The following is a 9,595-nucleotide window of genomic DNA, read 5'->3' on the forward strand; positions in this document are numbered from 1 at the left end:
ATCGGGCTCTGCTCATTGTAGAGCCTGCTTCCCCCTCTCTCTCTGCCTGCCTCTCTACCTACTTGTGATCTCTCTGTGTCAAATACATAGATAAATAAATAAATCTTTAAAAAAAAATAAAGGGTTAAAAGAGGGGGCAGCAACAGGGGACCACTTAAATAACCGTATAATAGTGAAGCCAGGAGACACTACACGGCAACATACAAGGCAGCCCGGTTGCCCAGCTCCAGGGCAGAGCTAAAATCATGAATTAGCTTTTCTCCCAGGCATCTAGGAAAGTATCAGCTGTGGCTCATCACTGGGACAATCCAGAAAAGGGGCCTCCAAATCATTTTCCGTAGATCTCTCGGGGAACTTGGCGGAGAGAGACTTTGCCGGTTGTTTTACCGTGAAAACCCTCCGAGGTATGTTGCTAAGAGAACAAGCAAGACTCGAAACCACGCAGCCAAACCACTGCCATGTACGTGCGTGTGCTTGAAGGACAGATATGCTTGTAAATGCAAAGAATATTTCGAGAAAAGCAGAGAAATCTGCTCACAGCAGCTCCCTCGGGGCAGAGGGAGATTAGGTGAGTGAGGAAATGAGAGGTAGGGAGCGATGAGAAGCCTCCCTTCCCGCCACGCGCTTTGAAGTTTGGACCATATGCAAGTATTTCCTACTCTGATAAATTTTCGGTCTTTTTTTTTTTTTTTAAAGGTTGATTGATTGATTGATTGACTGGGGAGAGAGGGAGAAATCACATGTGGAGGGAAGGGCATAGGGAGAGAATCCTCAACCGAAATTCTCTGCCCGGCATTGGAGCCCAGTGTGGCGCTCAATCCCATGACCCAGGAGATCCTGACCCGAGCCAAAATCAAGAGTCAGACGTTCAACTGACTGAGCCGCCCAGGCACCTCTGGTTTTGTTTTTTATAGGGCTTTTTTTTTTTAATATTAAAAGCACTTTTTCTAGTGATATCTATACCCAACACGGGGCCTGAACCCACAACCCTGAGATCAAGAATCACACGCTCTACTGACTAAACCAGCCAGGTGACCCTTGTATTTTGTGGGACTTTTCAAATTAACAGATTTTCTGTTGTAGGGTGGTTTCCATTTACAGCAAATTGAGCTCAGATAGTAGACGTTCCTAATCAAGTTGAGGAAGTTCCCACAATGCCAGTTTGCTGAGTGGATGTAGGGTTTTTTCTAACCTGCTGTCTCTGCAACTAGTAATATGGTTATATGATTTTTCTCCTTTAGCCTTTGATGAATCAATTGGATTAACTGAGTCTTGAATGTTGAACCAGCCTTGCATACCTGGAATAAATTCCACTTGGTCCTGATATATAATTCTTTTCATGCATAAAGTTGCATTCAAGGGGTACCTGGGTGGCTCAGTGGGTTAAGCCTCTGCCTTCAGCTCAGATCATGGTCCCAGGGTCCTGGAATCGAGCCCTGCATCGGACTCTCTGCTCAGCAGGGAAACGGCTCCCCACCCCCCCCACCTCCCTGCCTCCTTGTGATGTCTCTCTGTCAAATAAATAAATAAAATCTTAAAAAAAAAAAAAGTTGCATTCAATTCGCCAATATCCTGTTGAGGATTTTTGCATCCACATTCATGAGAGATATTGGTCCATTGTTTCCCTTTCTTGTAAGGCCTTTGTCAGGTTTTGGTATTAGGGTAATGCTGGGATCATAGAATGTTAGGAAGCATTTCCTTTGCTTCTGTTCTCTAGAAGGGTTTATAGATCATTGATGTCATTTCTTTTTCAAATGTTGGGTAGAATTCACCAGTGAAACCATTCGGGCCTGGTGCTTTCTGTTTGGGAAGGTTATGGAGGAGAAATATTCCACAATATTATAATCAAATCTTCCTGGGTTTTGTTGTTGTTTTTGGAAGGCCACCATCCCTTCGTGGTGACCTTCAGAGGAGTTTCTCAGCCATTTTTTTCCCCTTCCCTTATGTAGGACAGGAAGGCCAGAAGATGTGGAGTCAGCTCGTTCCCCTTTCTCTGGTGGGATGAAGTTCTAGTACAGTCCCATCTTGAAAAGTTGGCTTTGCTACTAAAGGGCTTCAAATCACCCCCTTTCCCTCCTCCCAAAGATGCTGCGTTGGCATACTGAATACGCTGAGTTAAAAGTACTCAAAAAGCAGATGCCAACAGGGTACACTCTGACCTTCCCTTTTTCCTTCTGAAAGCAGGAAATAAAAGACGCATGTCCAAGGTGACTTCTCTGTACCAGGAGGAAGAAACGGAAAGTTAAGACCAAGAGAAATGTGTCCCTCCAGACCTCGTTAGAATAACTCTTACCTTCCTTCAGTCTCCCCACATATTTTAGTGACCTTTCCATAATTACTACTTTGTCTTCAACCTTGGATCTTGGGTCTTGCATTTGTTTTGTGAGAACACCCAAGTACTCATAAATAAAATCTGTATGCTCGCGGCACTTGGGTGGCTCAGTGGGTTAAGCCTCTGCCTTGGGCTCTGGTCATGATCTCAGGGTCCTGGGATCGAACCCTGCATTGGGCTCTCTGCTCAGTGGGGAGCCTGTTTCCTCCTCTCTCTCTGCCTGCCTCTCTGCCTACTTGTGATCTCTGTCTGTCAAATAAATAAGTGAATGAAATCTTTAAAAAAATTGTATGCTCTTCTGCCGTTTACTCTTTTTGTTTTTGTTCCTGATTTTTTACAAGATTTATGGGTTTCTTTTAGAGGGGGGAGGGGCGGAGGGTGAGGGAGGGAGAGTCTTAAGCAGATTTTGAGCTGAGCACAGAGCATGACTCGGGGCCCTGAGATCATGAGATCACAACCGGAGCCAAACCCAAGCGTCCAGCCCTTAACTGATGATACCACCCAGGCGCCCCTGGTTTTGTTTATTTCAAGTAGGCTCCATGCCCAGCGCGGAGCCCAGAGTGGGGCTTGAGCTCACCATCCTGAGATCAAGAACTGAGCTGAGGGCGCCTGGGTGGCTCAGTGGTTAAGCTGCTGCCTTCGGCTCAGGTCATGATCTCAGGGTCCTGGGATCGAGTCCCGCATCGGGCTCTCTGCTCAGCAGGGAGCCTGCTTCCTCCTCTCTCTCTCTCTCTCTGCCTGCCTCTCTGCCTACTTGTGATTTCTCTCTGTCAAAAAAAAAAAAAAAATCTTTAAAAAAAAAAAAAAAAAAAAAGAGCTGAGATGGAGTTGGACGCTGGACCCCCCGAGGAGCCACCCATGTCCCCCCATCTGTCTTGTGTCATTCCCAGCTGGAAGCCCTAAGCGGGTAGAGGAAAATGTGTGCTATCCCTGTATTATGGAGAAAAGAAAGAACAGAACGTGTGTGATGTATTTGTTTTTTGTTTTTGTTTTTGTTTTTAAAGATTTTATTTATTTATCTGACAGAGAGAGATCACAAGTAGGCAGAGAGGCAGGCAGAGAGAGGGGGAAGCAGGCTCCCCACTGAGCAGGGAGCCCGATGTGGGGCTCGATCCCAGGACCCTGGGACTGTGACCTGAGCTGAAGGCAGAGGCTTCACCCACTTAGCCATCCAGACGCCCCATGTGTGATATATTTAAAAATAGTTGGTTTTCCCCTTTTCCTGACCAAAGCTCGGCATGAAAGTTTGGGGGTTTCCTAGAGCTTTCGTCTCTCGAGCTCGTGTAGCCGGAGCCCCAGCAACGATCAAGTACGGCTCACGGGCTTTCGCTCCTTGGCAGCGGGGACTCTCAGTCGGTATCTGCCTCTCTCTCCAGTCTCTGGGGCAGTGGTTTGCCCTGTGACCCCAATTCTCTAATGGATCTGAGAAGAGTTGTTGATTTTCGCTTTGTTCAGCTTTTTGTTGTTATTGCTCTGAGGATGGGAGCCTTGACCTCTGAGCTCTTTACATGCTGCCCTGGAAATGGAATATTCTCATGGTTTTTAAGAGGGGGAAAAGAGACAAACCCTATCACTCTGATGGTAAGTACTGGGTGACCCTCTTGACGTGCCTTTGAACCCTGGAGCTGCTCAGGGCTCCATCCCGATACCCATCACTGCACTCCAGCCACAGATCTGTCCGTGGAGCTGGAGCTCCGACGCTCATCTGCCTTTGACCTCACGCCCGGATGGCACAGGTGCCGCACGCCCGGCTGGAATTCACCACGATTCTCCCCCAAACCAGCCACACCCAGGTTCCCTAGCTCAAACGACAAGCATCCGGGGACCCAAGCCAGAAACCTTCCTTCCGGATACCCGCCTCTCCTTGCCCCACAGCCCTTGGCTCGTTTGCCCACGGCCACGCCAGGCACCTGCTGTAGACTGCTCCCAGCATCCTTTCTCTGGGTTCTCTAAGTGGTTTCCTCGTTGGCCCCTGCCAGCACCCTCTATGCCTTCCCACTGCTACATGGGACATCTTCCCCTAAAACATCCACTCCTGTCCCACCCCAGCATGCAAACGGGCCACCAGGGGTGTGCAGGATAAACTCTAAACCATTTCTCCTGGGTCACAGCACTGGGTTAGAGGACCCTGGTACCTGCTCTGTTCGCCGACCAGAAGCCCCTCCCTGTCCCTAGCATCCTCCCCTTCCTCCTCTTCCGAACCCGCCTGCTTCCTATCCAGAATACACCATGTGCTTCTGCCTGCCTGTGTAGTTAGACTTCAACAGGCAGGTAGAATCTTCCAGGTGAAGGGCAGCACCTGCCCCTCTGTCCGCCTCCCCCCGATCCCGGCAGGCTCAGCTCAGACGTCTCCTCTGGAAGGCTTTCCCTGTCTCCCAGACTTGAGAGAGCATCAGCAAAGGAACCACTTGCCCTGGTTTATAGTGTTCGTGGTGTGAATAGTCCTGCCGTGGCTAGTTTCACACTACCAGGGTGCTATCTGTGAACGTGAGCTGGGAAGAGATGCCCCCCACTGGCTCTCTCCAGCAGACGGGAGCTGGTCCTAGCACGTAACTGGTGGGTGAGTCTCTCCGGGCCCACATCATACCTGTGTTCACCTCCATCGAAGTCCTGATCACAAGGAAATGCTAGAAAACAAAGCTCTGGCCGCCCAACAGAAGGACTGAGTAGCTGTACCCCACCTGACATCTTCCTGGCTATGTGGTCTGAGCTAAGTGACCCAGCCTCATGAAGCCTCTGGTTTATCACCTGTGAAATAGTCAAAGCCCTATGTTCTCCCTACGCTTGCATAGAAATTAAACAGATGAAGGGGGCTTCTGGGCAGCTCAATCAGTTAAGCGTCAGACTCTTCGTTTCTGATCCGTGGTGATCTTGGGGCGCTGGATCTGATCTCGGGGCACTGGAGCTGAGCCTTGTGGTGGGCTCCACGTTCAGCTCCGAGTCAGCTTGAGATTCTCACTCCCTCTCCCTCCCCTCTGCCCTTCCCCCACATGCACAATAAATAATCTTAAAAAAAAAAAAAAGAAGAAGAAGAACTGCTAAAGATGCCAAAACTGTAAGATCCTGTTAAGCTGGGAGGTCAGTCGAGGAGAGCAGAAGGCTGTCGTACGGCTGAGGACCAGCAGGAGCGAAGAGAGAAGCTGGAAAGGTGTGTCCTCTTTGTTGGAGGAACCTGTGGATTCAGGTTAGGAAGGCAGAGGACAGATCCAGAAAGGTGGGCTTTGGAGGACAGTCTGAAGGGGCTGGACCGCATCCTCAGCCCTGGGAGCTTTGGCAAGTTCAAAAAGAAAAACTGGACCAAATCCCAGTCAAGGATTTGGAGCAGTCCGGGGCGGCTGGGAGTGGGCACGGTGAATTTGCGGAGGGAGCTCTTACCGTCGAGAGACCTCGGTCCCCAGAGGGGACAGCTGCAGCTCTGTGGACATCCTTCCCGAGAGTCCTTCTATGTCATAGACGAAACTTAGGAATCCAATTCATCTGGAGTATCCCAACCTTGATGACAAACTTGATTAAGTAAATCTCTGTCAACAATTTAAACCGCAATTACCGATTTCTCATGGCGAGGTCGAGAGCAGCTCTGCCATAGCATTCATACTCAAAACCCCTTCTGAGAGGTCAAGGCCACGGGCATCCTTTCCGTCGTACTTTTGTTTCTTCTTGGGGATTCTGCCGTACTGGTTTGCTTTCTCCCTGGAGCTTTGGTGAAGAAATTTGGATACCGTTTCATGTTCCCAGTGACCTCCCGACGCAAGCTGAGGTCACTGGGTCTGCATGTTTGACTTGGGTCCTCAGGGGCTGGGACACAGGGCTTAGCCTCCTCTCCTGGGTTGAGACTTGGCTAATAAGCCGTCGTGGACATTCTCCGTGAAGCTCTGTTCTCCCGGACAACGGACAGTGACTCCCACCTCACACTCTGCCCCTGAGGTAGTCTCGCCCACCCCAGAGTTTCCGTGGGGTCTCCAGGGCCCCCAAGTCTGCGCTCCTTTCTTTGGTGTATTCTAGGCCTCCAGCCCAGAGCTCCAAGTTTATTCTTTTCTGATTACACAGATAAAGCAAACACATCTCTCTAATTTGTTAACAACAGTAAAATAAAAAAAAAAAAATCAAGATACACAGACCAATGCATCCCAGTTTAAGCTCAACAAAAATTCAAACAAGTCATAGGACAGTCATCTCGCTTACATCACAACTCTCTGGGAATGCTTTATAGTGACCTTTTCCCTCTGAGTATCATTATAGCCATGACCATTCACAGAGTGGACTTATTCAAGTTAACCGTGAGTATTTCAATGGATCGTTTTTGATGCTCGTATTATTACAGCTTGGTTTGTGTTGGGGGAGACAGATCGTTCTGTTGTCTCTCCTCTGCTCCCCAAATACTTCAGAGGGTGGCTTCACTTCCTGGCCACAACACGGTGTTCTGGTCCATTCTCATTTTCTCTTTATGTTCCAAAGAATCCTGGTTTCCTTTAGGGGAGAAGGTCTTAGAGACCAAAGTCTGGGCACTGGGGTGTCCCCGAGACATGGGGACAGTGGTCAGAAACTCCCGCGGCTTAGGACATTCTTCTGTGTTTGTAAGGTCCTACGTTTTCAGTAAATTCCTGTCGTCTGTGGTTGTGTTAACCAAGGGTAACAGTATTGTTGTTGTTAATCCAATATTAACAGGATTGACAGGCAGGTCACTGTCACGCTGGCAGGAGCCCCCAACCCCAGAGGGGGACAGGAAGCAGATGAGAACGGGCACAGGGGACCAGGAAGGGAAGGGTCACAGCAGAGCCGGGATGAGTCTTGAGAAACAGGACTGAAGGTAGGAGAGAGTCCGAGGTCACAAGGTAAAGGAGGGCGTTGTTTTGTTTTTTGGTTTCTTGTCCTTTTTATTAAGATGGGCGACGGTCCAGCTTGCTTATGGGCGGGGCAGAAAGTATCAGTGAAAGGCTGAATCCATTTGATTCCTCTGTGTATAAGGGAGAAAGAATCTAGTGGATCTGGTTAAACCAAAGTGTAAAATGGGGACGCCCGTGGGCCACGCAGGCCAGGTCATGGGGACGCACAGGCTCTAGTGATGCCCCGTTGACCTGCCTGTGTCTCACGGCTCAGCCTCCCCAGGAGGTGGGCTCTGTTCTGAGATGGGCCTTCCCCTCGTGTGGGAGCCCCAGTCTACACACTCCCTACTCCGCATCCAGAAGAAAAACACACCCAGAGCCCGTGCGCGGAAGAAAAAGAACACAACTTTCTCCCGACTTCTAGAAAAGACTCAAGACGGCCGGAGGGTGCATCCCTGGCAGCACTTTACACATGGGTCAACTGAGGCCAGAGCAGGGCTGACACGTGGGCTCTCCATCCCCACCCACTTCCTCCGTGCCCCCCCCCCCCCCCGTTCCCCCCAACACCCAGGCCCAAGCAGATAAGGGGGGTTTGACCTCAGAGTCTGCCAAAGGCTTGGGGTCAGGCCAACTCCAATTCCAATCTCTATCCACCCTGACATGCTCTGTGAACTGGGCGAGTTTCAACTCAGCCTCAGTTTTCTCCTCTGTAAAATGGGGATGGTGACAGCACGACCTCAGAGGTTTGTGAGTTAAAGCAGCCACTAGGAGGGATAGCTAGAAGGGATAGAGGTTGTGGGGCTGGGCCACAGCCCAGGAGAGGGCCCCCCCCAAAAAACTATTTCCATTCAATTCTCTTTCAATTCTTCTGCTTAGGTCCAGGGGCCAATCTGTTCTAGGTGCTGGCCTGTCTTTGATACCTTGCTACACCTTGTGAATCTCACACTTTAATGAGGAGAGAGTAGGAGGGCAAAGGGGTCCCCAGAGCAGTAGAACATTTTTTTAAAAATTTTATTTACTTATGAGAGAGAGAACATGAGATGGAAGCATAAGGGGGGAGGGAGAAGCAGACTCCATGCTGAGCAGGGAGCCTGACGTGGGGCTCAATCCCAGGATCCTGAGATCAGGACCTGAGCTGAAGGCAGACCCTTAACCAACTGAGCCACCCAGGTGCCCCCGAAGAACACTGTCATTTTTCCTGTTGTCTTCTATTCTAGGCTAATAATAGTGGTGTCCTATCTAGGGCAGTAATACAAAGTTTCCTTTTTAAAATACATTTATTGAAATGAAAAGGCCAATACAAAGAAAAGGCATTGTGAATATTAGCAGTGGTGAAATCCTACAGGTTCATTCATTCTACACATGTGCGCTGAGCATCCAGTCACTCTGTTCCAAACACTGTTCCAGGAGGGAGACATAGCAGTGAACAAGTCAGCAGGAACCCCTGTTCTGGAGAACTCACAACCCCAGAGGACTGGCATTAAAATAAATGTGCAAGTGAAACAGAGCATGTCGCGTGGTGATAGGTGTTCGGGGGAGCACAGGATATGCATGTCCAATCTGAGACAGGGAGGTCAGCGCATCCTCACTCAGAAGCTGACAAGGAAGCTTGGACCTGAAGGAGGCGAGGGAGACAGCCGCGTGGGTATCTGGGCAAGACTGTTCCAGGCAGACAGTCTGTTCCAGCGAGAGCAAGGAGGGGGCGAGCACCAGCGGGGCGGCCAGAGAGGCTGGGCGGCGTCCGCATCCGACAAAGGGAAGAGGCCAGAGCGAGGCAGGGGTTTTTCTTCCGAGAACAGTGAGGAGCCCCTGGAAGGGCTTGGGCAGGGGAGGGATGTGGAGGGATGGGGACTGACCTCTTCCCACCTCCCTCTGGCCACTGTTCGGACAGGGGAGTCCAGGAGGCAGGAGCACAGGCCAGATGAGGTCCCTGGGGGGAGGCTAGTGGTTGGACAGGGGGAGGGGTGAGAAGTGTCAGATTCTGGACATATTTTCAAGGTGGATCTGATAGGGTTGTCGCTGGAGTGGGTGTGGGGAAGGTGGGAGGCGGGCAGAGAGGAGGCACGGTTTGGGGCCCAAGCGGCAGGAGAGGGAGATCCAGGACAGCGTGGGGAGAGATCAGCCTGTGGGCCGGAGCCCTGGAAGGGAGCACGGTTTGGAAACGTGCCTTCACGGAGAGGTCCGGGCTGCAGGCCACATTGGGGCGTCATCGGCAGAGAGATGCCTCCAAAGCCGCGGGTCTGGGTGGCAGCATCAAGGTAAAGAGTGGGGAAAGGAGCAGAAGATCAAGAGCTGAGCAGAGCCGTGGAAACTTCTAGAGGCTGGGGAGAGAAGGGGGTCAGCGAAGAGGGTCAGCAAAGGAGGATGGGGGCAGCCCCAGAGGAGAAGCGGTCCCAGGTGACGACTGAGAAGCCAAAAGAGGAAGGTGCTTCAGAGGACA

This window comes from Mustela nigripes, chromosome 6 (assembly GCF_022355385.1).
Source record: "Mustela nigripes isolate SB6536 chromosome 6, MUSNIG.SB6536, whole genome shotgun sequence".
In the NCBI taxonomy this organism is placed as follows: domain Eukaryota; kingdom Metazoa; phylum Chordata; class Mammalia; order Carnivora; family Mustelidae; genus Mustela; species Mustela nigripes.